Source organism: Euprymna scolopes, chromosome 33 (assembly GCF_053919585.1).
Source record: "Euprymna scolopes isolate OS-2025 chromosome 33, ASM5391958v1, whole genome shotgun sequence".
In the NCBI taxonomy this organism is placed as follows: domain Eukaryota; kingdom Metazoa; phylum Mollusca; class Cephalopoda; order Sepiida; family Sepiolidae; genus Euprymna; species Euprymna scolopes.
This window is the reverse complement of record NC_136514.1, coordinates 222,055-233,901: the sequence shown is the minus strand read 5'-3', so window position 1 is coordinate 233,901 and position 11,847 is coordinate 222,055.

The window sequence follows — 11,847 nt, the reverse complement described above, 5'->3', positions numbered from 1 at the left end:
GATCCTCGCTAAGTTTATTGTTTTTTAATAGTTTACAAAAAATGGTATTCCGGCATAAAGCTCGAGACAATAGGCTCTAACCCCCTTTCACAACAAAAGGAACTAACTTCCCTATACACCGCTTTTGGTTACTATGGGAACAGTTAATTTTTGTGATGATTCGATTTTTAATAATAAACACATTTTATTTTATTTTAAATATTAATATTTATTTTTAATAATAAACACATTTTATTTTATTTTAAATATTAATATTTATTTTCAATAATAAACACATTTTATTTTATTTTAAACAAAATATTAATCAATGTAGTTCTTTATGTTATAAGTGGTGGGCATTCCTATACGCGCAAACACGAGCATGTTTTTGACGCCCACCCACCACTGATAACATAAAGAACTACATTGATTAATATCCCCAAAACTACTTTTTTGTGACAAATTTAAATGCGCTTGCTTGCATGTATAGAAATGGCCACCACTAATAACAAAGAATTACATTGCTTAATATGAATACTGAGAATACTCCAAAAAACACAGGTCAGCTGCAGGTATAACATCATCAACAATTTTCTCCATGAGTGCAGCACTGCAGTGCAGCAGTGCAGCAGCACTGCAGCAGAACGCGTACGATTTTTCGCTTAATTAGCGGTAATACTAATATACTAATAATTTGCGTGGGTTTTCAGATCGAATAATAATTAAAAAAAAAAAATCAACAATAATAATTAAAAAAAAATCAACAATAATAAAAAAAATCAACAATAATAAAAAACAAAATAGATTTTATTGGTTTATTCCTCGAATCACAAAAATTAATAAATATGTGATTATATTGTTTATACTTTAAAAAAAAAATCCTGTATATTGTAGGCTACAATAAATGTTTGAAGCCAAATCTTTCAGCAAAAAAGGCCAAATTCAAAGACAAAACCACATTTTTTAGATAAAAAAAGGCCAAAAAAGTCAAATTTTAACTTTTTCTTTAATAATTACTATTAAACAAATATTGTTTTACTTTTAAAATGTCCTGTATATTGTTTAAAATAATAAAATGTGTTTATTATTAAAAATCGAATCATCACAAAAATTAGCTGTTCCCATAGTAACAAAAAGCGGTGTATAGGGAAGTTAGTTCCTTTTGTTGTGAAAGGAGGTTAGAGCCTATTGTCTCGAGCTTTATGCCGGAATACCCAAAAAATGAATAATAGAAAGAAATAGTTTGTAAAACAAATGAATATAATAAAAATAAATAGTTTGTAATGAAAAATTTAATAATAGAAATAATGGAGGAAAAAAGAGGCCGGCGCTCTGCGCTGAATAAGTCAAACCGGAAACAAGAATTAAAAGTAAATTATAAAACTCACTCGATTTTCTCGTTTTCTTTGATTTCTGATTTCAGTTATTTCTGATTTCAGCCAAGTAAATTTTGAATATAAATTGACGCTTAAAAATTAAATAAATATTCTTGTTAGCAAATACGGGACAACATTATACATTTAAGATAAATAACTTATTTTGTTTGGTTTCGTGTTTCGTAAAGAGAAAAAAAGTCTACACATTAAAATCAAGGGAGGTAATCAGTGAAGAGTTGTAAAAAATGTTATTTTTCTTGATAATAAAATACGGTGAATGTTTTTTTTTTATGTAGTTCGACTTTGGTGCGTAAACTTTTTACTAATGAAGCAAGACAAACGTGTCACTTTTACAATCGTCGTCATTGGTTAAAGGGAGATAACTGAGAGATTTGTTAATATTTTTCGTACGAGAATTTGAGATTTTCAGTTGTACCTAGTTATAGGTACTTAAAAATAATAAATCGTTTCTGTTTTCCTTTTTTCTTCTTAATTATTTACTTATCGTCTGAATAATATTTTTAGGGTTTGTATTACTGTACACAGATTCGAAAAAGTTGTGAAAAAACAAATATATAACAAATAAATGTTATCAAAAGCAAGATAAATTTCTTTTCTACCAAACTGGATATATTTTTCGTGTTTTTATTCAATGTAACATGTTTATTCAGCTCGAAAAACAGTGTTTATCGATGTATTGGAAAATTCAAGATGGCGCCTCCCTCACTTCCTCTTTAACACGGTAAGTTTGGGAAAAGGTGTTATAAATAATAAACTAGACAAAATACTATTAAAAACCCGACGAATATATGTCAACCTGTGTCACAGTAACATATATTGAGCGAGTTTTAACAGTATTTTATCAAGTTTTTTTTATTTATAACACCTTTTCCCAAACTTACCGTGTTAAAGAGAGAGTCAGACGCCATCTTGAATTTTCCAATACATCGGTAAACACTGTATTGTTTTCGAGCTGAATAAACATGTTACATTGAATAAAAACACGAAAAATATATCCAGTTAGGTAGAAAAGTAACTTATCTTGCCTTTGATAACATTTATTTGTTATATATTTGTTTTTTCACAACTTTTTCGAATCTATGTGACACATAGACTATGTGTACAGTAATACAACTCCTATTTTTAGATCTGATCGTTATTTTGTCTTAGTATTTCACAATATTTTTTTCCCCCTCTCCACTTTAAAACTGAATTTTACAAAACTTAATGCGGTTTCGCACTTCTGCATATCAATGACATAAACGAGTTATCGACCCCTGTTCTTCGAAAGAAAACTGGCGGCTAGCGGCCATTATGTGAACCTTAACTATAAACAAGTGTTTACGATAACGCAAAATATATAACAAAATAAATAACACAAAAATATTAAAATCGAAACATTTATTGTATAAAAAAATGTATCAAAATATAATTTTAATGTATTAATATAATTTCTTTTCAATGAGTGAACTGAAAATAAAATAATAAATATGATAAAAAAACACGAAACGTTTATTGATTGTTTTTAGAATTTTTTTTTTTTTATTATTGTAAGGTTGTATAAAAATTTGGAACAAAATATAGTTAAAAAATATGAAACATTTATATAGGTTTAAGTATAATTAAAAAAAAAATTTTACAAAGGAATTACCACTTATCAAGGCCCAGAGGTCACTCGAGGATAAGGGTTAAAGAGTGTGAAGTTTTTTTTTTTTTTTTTTTTTTTTTTTTTTACACAGTGATCACCAGTCACCACTTATCAAGGCCCGGAAGCCACTCAGGAATAAGGGTTATTGCAAGTACATTACGTTAGTGTGGAGATTTGCTGAAGTGTTTACTTAAGGGAGCGGTTCATTAGGAATTTGTTAACATTGGACTTGAAGACATCCAAGTTGTAGTCTGGAGGGAAGCAGGCAGACGGAACAGAGTTCCACAGGCGTACAGTCCTAAGAAAGAAGAAGTAGTCAAATGGAAAATATAGTAATCGTTAGAAGTGCAAATTTGGTAAATTGGATTACTTAAGGGGGACAGCTCATCAAGAACTTGTTTACATTGTACTTGAAGACAACCATATTGTAGTCAGCTGGAAAGCAGGCAAACGGAAGACAGTTCCAGTTTCCACGGATGTGCAGTTTTAAGAAAGAAGCTTTGTTCATGGAATCTACGTTTAGGTTTAGGCACAGATGAAGTGTAGAGGAAATTATTGATAGTTTTCAGCTAAACGAGTGTTTCTCATGAATGTTTGGCGAGGGGGGACCATAGTTTGGAACTCAGACGAGCACTTGCCATGAAAATAACGATAAAGCAGAGACAGGCTAGCAACATGTGTGAGAAAGAGGTTGCAGGGGAGAGAAAAGGACATCCGTTACGAGGCTATGAAGTCTATTTTGAACTCTATCAAGGCAGAATGAGGTATTTCTAGTAGCTCCTGCTCAGATGTGTTAACAGTACTCCATCCTTGAATGTACCTGGCTCTTATATAGGTGGAGAAATGCATCAGCAGATAGATATCTACTGGATCAATAGAAGAGTCCCATAATTTTTCCAGCGACCTTAGCAACAGATTTGATGTATGTGTTCCATTTTAGATCAGGAATAAAGGTCAATCCCAGTAGCTTGTCAAAATATGAGGCCTCCCTAAGACGAGAGCCATTCATTTCAATTGATGCCAAATGGGGATCAGAGCATTGATGATGTAAAGATAGAAGCTTGGGTTTAGATGCATTGAAAGTAATCAGCCACTTTTTACCCCATTGTACCACATGCTCAAAATCAGAGGAGAGAGAATCAGAGAGAACTTGGTTGTTTACGGCCTTTGATGTAATGGTAGTGTCATCAGCATAAATGGCTACAAATGATCTAAGGATGTAATTTGGAAGAGAGTTGGGTCCAGGATTCCATCATTAATACTATGAGCTTCTGATTTCTTCCTATCAACTACTATTCTTATGAACCTATCAGAGAGAAATGATTTAATAATTGAGAAGACATTTCCAGCTATACCATAGCTGGAGAGTTTGTGAAGTAGACCTTTATACCATACACTATCAAAGGCCTTTGATATGTCAAGAGCAATTACCCTAGAAAGGAAGCTTCTGTCGAGAAATTCACTAATCATATGAGATATAACTGTAAGCACATAAGCTGTAGATCTAGTAGAATGGAAACCATATTGCATGCCACTAAGAAGCTAATTTTTGCTGAGGTGATTGACTACTTCTCTATTTAACACAGATTCTATTAACTTACTCATAATTCAATGGAGACTTATTGGTCTGTACTGAGAGGGAGATGACCAATTGCCTGAATTCTTAAATACAGGGCATACTGATGAGATTTTCCAGAGTGTTGGGAAGCAATTCTCCTTAAGACAATACTTAAACAGCTTTGTAAGTATGGGAGCTAGTTCTGGTTGAAGCTTTTTCAGCACTATAATTGGAATGCCATCAGGGCCAGTTGCTTTACTGGAATCAAGGTTTTTGATTAGCTTGACAACATCACACACAGATATCTGTACGTCTTGCATAGCATGTTTTCTGGTGCAGGAGAAAATACAGGGGGTTGACAGCCTTGGTCACATAGGATAGAATTAGCTGCAAAGTTCTTCACAAAAAATTTGGCTTTGTCTGATGCTGATAAGATTACCTCAGATCTATTGATGATAGTTGGGATGGGGCACATGCTTCTATTCAGGATCCTGTTTACTATTTGCCAAAATTGGTGGGAACCAAGCCGCTGCTCAACCACTTTGGACTTGAGAGACTGAGCATACAATTCTCTGGCATTCTTCATTACTCTTTCACAGTGGTTGCTGGCAGTCCTAAAATCGGCTTTAGTCCCAGTACATCTGTTACATTGGAAGCAATTAAAAAAGTCATTTCTGTGTGCAATGGCAGCAGCACATTCCGGAGAGAACCACAGCTGGCTGTTAGGTTTTTGAGGGCATGAAACGGACTATACCTACAATTAACCATTCCAACAGGTCTGATACTATAGAAGACATCCTTTTTAAACACAGAATCCAGAGGTAGATCTGATATAAATGTACGGAAGCTATCCCAGTCAGCCATAGAGTATCAATATACTGTATGATGAGAGGTATGTCTGAGGACTTATTACATTTCATTTTTAATTTAACTGATACAACAGAGTGGTTGGAGGATCCCAGTGGAGACAAAATAGAAAATGAACATAGCTCTGGGCAAGTTGCAAGGAAAAGGTTTAGGAGACTTGCATACTAACCATCAGTATCGGGCACATGGGTGAGTTCACAGAAAATCTGAGTGAGGTCATAAGCACTGGAGAAATCGTGACAGAACCTCCCCACATCATCTGTCTTGTTTGAGTGGGTTAACCATTCCACATTGTGAACATTGAAGTTTTCACAGATGTGAATGCTAGCCAAAAAAATAAGCAGACAGGTTGTGATCAATTTTCTCAGATGATAGTAACTCCACTGTTCTGGGGGCGATAGAGGGTAAATATAAATGCAGTAGTATGAGCAATTGCACATATAGGGTAATTTAGGATCTTCTCTGGAGATGTACCTACCTCATGGAAAACGATCTTTATTAGTGACATGGCTACAAGGATAGACATAGAAACAGCAAATTTTCAACATCTTTGGCGACTATTCACACAAAATACTGCCAACCTAGAATACAGCTGTTTTTTTCTCCCTTTGTCAGAAAAATCATTCATTAAAAATGAGGACTAAGGGACAAATAAGGAGAAGCGAGAGTAACAGATGCTGCCGATAATGCCTTCACAATCCATTTTCTACTCTCCATATACAGAATGATTGTATAAAAATGTAGCAAAATATAATTTTAGTTTGCACGCACTTTTAGAAAAGGAAGAGTTATCAACCCCTGTTCTTTGGCAGACAAGTGACATCTGTCAGCAGTTTTTGAAACTAAAGTGCACACATTCGTCTCATGTCATGTACATGCAGAAGTGCCGCGATTTGTTATTTTGTTTATTTTTGTTCAGTTAAAAGATAGTCGACATTATTTATCTGATTTACTATCTACTTTCTTAAGGGATCTCTGATTATTTTTTCAACTACTTCTCAAGAATATTGAATTGTATCAAGGAGCAATATTGTTTCATATAAAATAGATAACGCTGTTGCAATTTCCTTTAATAAAAAGTAACAAGGTATGGCATAAAGGCCTATTTCACAAGATTTCCAGCTACGGTATCACTGGTAATGTTTTCTCATTCATTCAATCATTTCTCTCCGATAGGCTCATAAGAGTAGTGGCTGATGGTCAGAAATCAGAGGCCCACAGTATTAATGCTAGAGTCACTCAGGGGTCCATCCCTTTTCCTGATCTACATCAATGATCTCCCTAAACACATACTTAAATCATTCGTTGACATCTATACTGATGACACGACCATCTATGGCAACACATCAAAGGCTGTAAATAACAAAGTTCTCTCTGATTCTCTCTCCTCTGATCTTGAGCGTGTGGTTCAGCGGGGGAAGAGGTGGCTGGTTACCTTTAATGCATCTAAAACCAAGCTCCTATCATTACATCATCAACGCTCTGATCCCCATCTGGCATCAATTGAAATGGATGGCTCTCGTTTAAGAGAATCCCCATGTTTTGACAAGCTTCTGGGATTGACCTTTACTCCTGATCTAAAATGGAACACATACATCAAGTCTGTTGCTAAGGTCGCTGGAAAGATGGTGGGTTCCTTCTACCGCTCAAGAAGATATCTCACTACTGATGCAATTCTCTATCTATATAAAAGCCAAGTACACCCAAGGATGGAATACTGCTGCCATATCTGGGCAGAAGCTGCTAAAAACAGCCTATCCTGCCTTGACAGAGTACAAAATAGACTTTGTGACTTAGTGGGGGATGCCCTTTTCTCTTCCCTGCAACCTCTCTCCCACAGAAGAGACGTTGCGAGCCTATCTTTGTTTTATCGTTATTTCCATGGCAGGTGCTCGTCTGAGCTCCAATCTCTAGTCCCCCTTCGCAAATCTTTTATGAAAAACACCCGTCTAGCTGAAACCACTGTCAAAAATTTTCCCCACTCTTTATCTGGGCCTAAATCAAATCGTAGATTCCATGAACAAAGCTTCTTTCTTAGAACTGCACGCATGTGGAACTCTGTTTCGTCTGCCTGCTTCCCACCTGACTACAACCTGGGTGTCTTCAAGTCCAACGTAAACAAATCCCTGATAAACCGTCCCCTTAAGTAGACATTTTTATTAATTCCCCACACTAACGTACTGTACATGCAATAACCCTTATCCCAGAGTGGCTTCCGGGCCTTTATAAGTGGTGATCACCTTGTAAAAAACAAAAAAAAACAAAAAAAAACTGAAATTGTTACATTAAAAAAGTTGTAGTAACCAGCTAAATCAAGTCGCTTGTCATGTAATCAGAAGAAACTATTCGTCTGGAATTTATTCATTTCTCTCTCTCTCTCTCTCTCTCTCTCTCTCTCTCTCTCTCTCTCTCTCTCTCTCTCTTTATATATATATATATATATATATATATATATTTCTGTAGAAATATATTTTATTATAATGTATATCAATCCTTATTTAAGAAGCTCAATGTAATTACAGAGCAATATAGAGAATAAATGACACAAAGTTATATTCCAAAATTCATTATGTTGACGGTCTTATAATTTATTCCTTTAATTCAGTTGACACTGTCAAGAATTGTATAAGTCAACTGTTGATACTGTCAAGAATTGTATAAGCCAACTGAATTAAAGGAATAAATTATAAGATGGACAGCATCATGAATTTTGGAATATAACTTTTTGTCATTTATTCTCTCTCTCTCTCTCTCTCTCTCTCTCTCTATATATATATATATATATATATATATATATATATATATATATATATATATATATATAATGTATGGTTTGGTTTCATTGGTGTAGATCCACTGAAAATCCTATGTTTACTAAATAGTGCTCGATGGAGGGCAGAGCAGGTATACGGTATGTTTATTATACAAACATTATTGGTTACATATGTGCATGCACGTTTCAGGGAATCTCAGTTTAGAGAGACTCACCTCATCAGACCAAAAAAGTGTTGAGTGTAGCTCTTTTTTTTTTTTTTTTTTTTTTTTTGGTATGATGAGATATGTCTCTTTAAGTTGAGATTCCACTAAAATATATGCATGTATCTAATAATCTTTCTATAATGAACATCTGTAATATAAATCTCACCTGTCTGTTTAAATGTATGTATGTATGTATGTATGTATGTATGTATGTATGTATGTATGTATGCCTAAAACTTCCGACAGAAGCGACGGATTTTCATGAGATTGGTATCATTTTGAAGCTCGACTCTTCAGACGACAAATATTGAAAAATTGGCTAAAAATATTAATTCCTTCACCCTTAACTGGGCACTTTTCTATAGGGAGGAGTCAGTTTTATCACCAACATTTCCGAAAGTCATCCCCTCGTTTAGATTGACTAGCCTTAACTTAAACATTCGTCATTTCCAGTTTGGCGATTGGGCACAAAAGCAAAGACGTCACATTTTTTTTTTCCACATTTCCTCTTTTGCTGTACGGGTTCGAGCCTGCCTGCCTGCCTACTGCCACTTTCTTACTTTTTTTTTTTTTGCTCAACACACATCTCCAAACACCTGAGAAACGTCAGGCACCCAGGCTAGTCTATATATATATAAGGCAAAATGTGTGCGTGTGTTTGTATGTCTTGCAAAATCTTTCGACACACGAGAGGGATCCTGACCAGATGAGTATCGTTTTGAAGTTTGATGTCTTGGACGACAAATATCGAAAAATTGGACAAAAACATTCATTCCTTCACCCTCAACTGGGCAGTTTTGTACAATGAGGGGTCACTTTTTCGCCAACATTTTTGCAAAGTCATCATATGCGTTTGCAGTGACTAGCCTTAATTTAAGTGAATCGAAGTCGTATGTCATGGTGGCCACGGAGGTTAAGTGGTTTGCTTTTTTTTTTTACCTTCTTTCTCCTACGGGTTTTAGGTTCAAGCCTGCCTGCCTTCCTACTCCTTTTTTTACTTTCTTATTTTGAGGCTTACGTAGTGGGATTTTTTTCCTTTGAAAAGAAAGAGCGAATTATTTTACTGTTAGCTTAAACTTTTTGCTTTTTTTTCACACCTCTCTCTATCAAGGCAACCTCTATTTTTTTCTGGTTGTATTGACTCCTTACTACACCACCTCTCCACACCCGATACCATCGCTAGTACTATATATATATATATATATATATATATATATATATATATATATATATATATATATATATATATATATATATATCCTATACTGGATCCCTTTCTATTATAACGTTAAGTTACGTTTATTTTAGTTTTGAACAAAAACAAATTTCCGGTGATAAACATTTTGAATGAAACAAACAAAAAAAAAAAAAAAAAAAGAAATTAAATGAAGAAAAATATTTATTCGAACTCTTGCTTTCTCATGACAAACTTCAATTGCCATTTGCACCGTCCGTTCTTACCCTCATCTGTCGAGAGAAGAAGGGGGGAAAACATCTCCTGCTTCCAACTCGCCCTTTTCATAGCAGTTTCTGTCCTCTTATGCAAATTAATGCCATTTGTATATTACTGAGCCTTCTAAAAATTCTGTTACTCGACAGGAAAGAGAGAGGCGCACCTGTTTGTCGGCAGATTTGCCGTTTAGTTGTACAAATAGCCTTCAACACAGTTATCAAAAGAAGGAACACGTTGGGTCGTCACCGGTATATATCCAGAAGTTTGTTTACGTATAATTTATTTTAGATTAACCACATTATTTAACAAATAAAAGGATTAAATGTGCTTTATTTTATAATTCAAATTTTTTATTGTATAATTAAAGATTTAAAACATTAAACAATGCAAATAATACTGTGTTCGTTACAACTCTACTTTCAACCGAGTCATTGTTTGTTTCGTTCACCAGCACCACACTCTTTTCTTCTACCTCTTCTTTTACACACGTCCGTTCGTTTTCGTGACTCAAACTCGTCTCTTTTCCCGCTTTCCTCCTCTCGTTATTTATGGAATCAGGGTACGAGATTCTCCGAGATTTCCCGAGATTCCACGAGACTTTTTTCCACATAAACGCATGCGGGCGCCATCTTGATTCTTAGTAGCCACTTTCTCCACACTCCCCCCTGATCTCATGATCACAGAGACGACAGGGGGGTGGTGATCGCCGCCGTTGGGTGCTTCTACGAAGGGGGACAGTGCTGCTCTCGTCTTCGCGTGCGCTCTCATCCACCGCCTGATGGTCGGGGAAGGCTTCATCTCTGTGGAGGTTACTGATATCAGAGTCACTGCTTGATAGGGATGGTGCAAACCAAAGCGATGGCCCACTCGTCTCAGAGTCAGAATCACTCTCATCGTTCACTGGAGGTGGTACATGTGTCGCCGGCCGTAGGTCCCTAACGTGACGGGGTACGCCATCAACCTGGACACACTGCTGACTCACCACATCGGTCACTGTGCCTCGTTTATACTTGTCAGTACATCGGTTTCCTGGCGGCTTCACCCAGACAGCATCCCCTTTGGCATATCAATTCCGTTCTATCTCAGTGGCCACAGTTGTATCGGGGTGGATTCCTTTTTCTCGGACACGGTACTGATAGATTGCGTTTGCCGGCGCCGTTCCTGGAGAGACGCCATCCTTTGGCATGAGATTATACCAGTACACAGCTTCTGCGATGATGCACTGCTTCCTGGCTGCAATTGTTTTGATGCTGCGATGGCTTCTCTCAGCTATACCATTGCCAGAAGGCACATAAGCGCATCTAAGCTGCAGCCGCACAGCCCATTCTTGTAAGAACTGCCTCATCTGATGGCTGCAAAAGGCTGGGTCGTTGTCCGTCAGCACTTCATCGGGCGCACCTCTTTCACAGAACACGGATGACAGCTGGCGAATAATGTTGCAAGAGTCCTGGTGCCCGAGGAGTCTCCAGACTGCAAAACGTGTAGGCCCACAATCGATGAGGGTAAGGAAGTGGTTGCCACCATAGTGTGTGATGTCCATGCCCACTCTCTGCCACTTACCACTCACTCCTAACTCCCCTTTCTTCCATCGTGCTGGAGCTGGGTCGATGGATTGGCAGGCCTCGCAACTTTCCACCACTCTTCGGATATCTTTTTTTTCTACTCCTGGATCAATCATCTTGACAAAGTACAGTGTCCACTTGATGCCAGGATGTCCACACTGTCGATGAATGTCCATGATGCGCGCTGCATCCACATTACATACAACTGCTGCACATGTGTTTTGCAGATTATCAGCATCTCTCCAAGCACCAGCCAGAAGCCATCGTTGAGGGACTCTTGTCAAAGCATCTGCTCTGTTGAGCGCAGACCTGATCATCATTACGTCCACGGTCAGGTCGTACTCTGTGATGGTGTCGACCAAGGTGGCAAGCTGTCTTCGAATTAACATCTCACTCGATGCTCGTGTCGTCAGCCATGCTCTTCC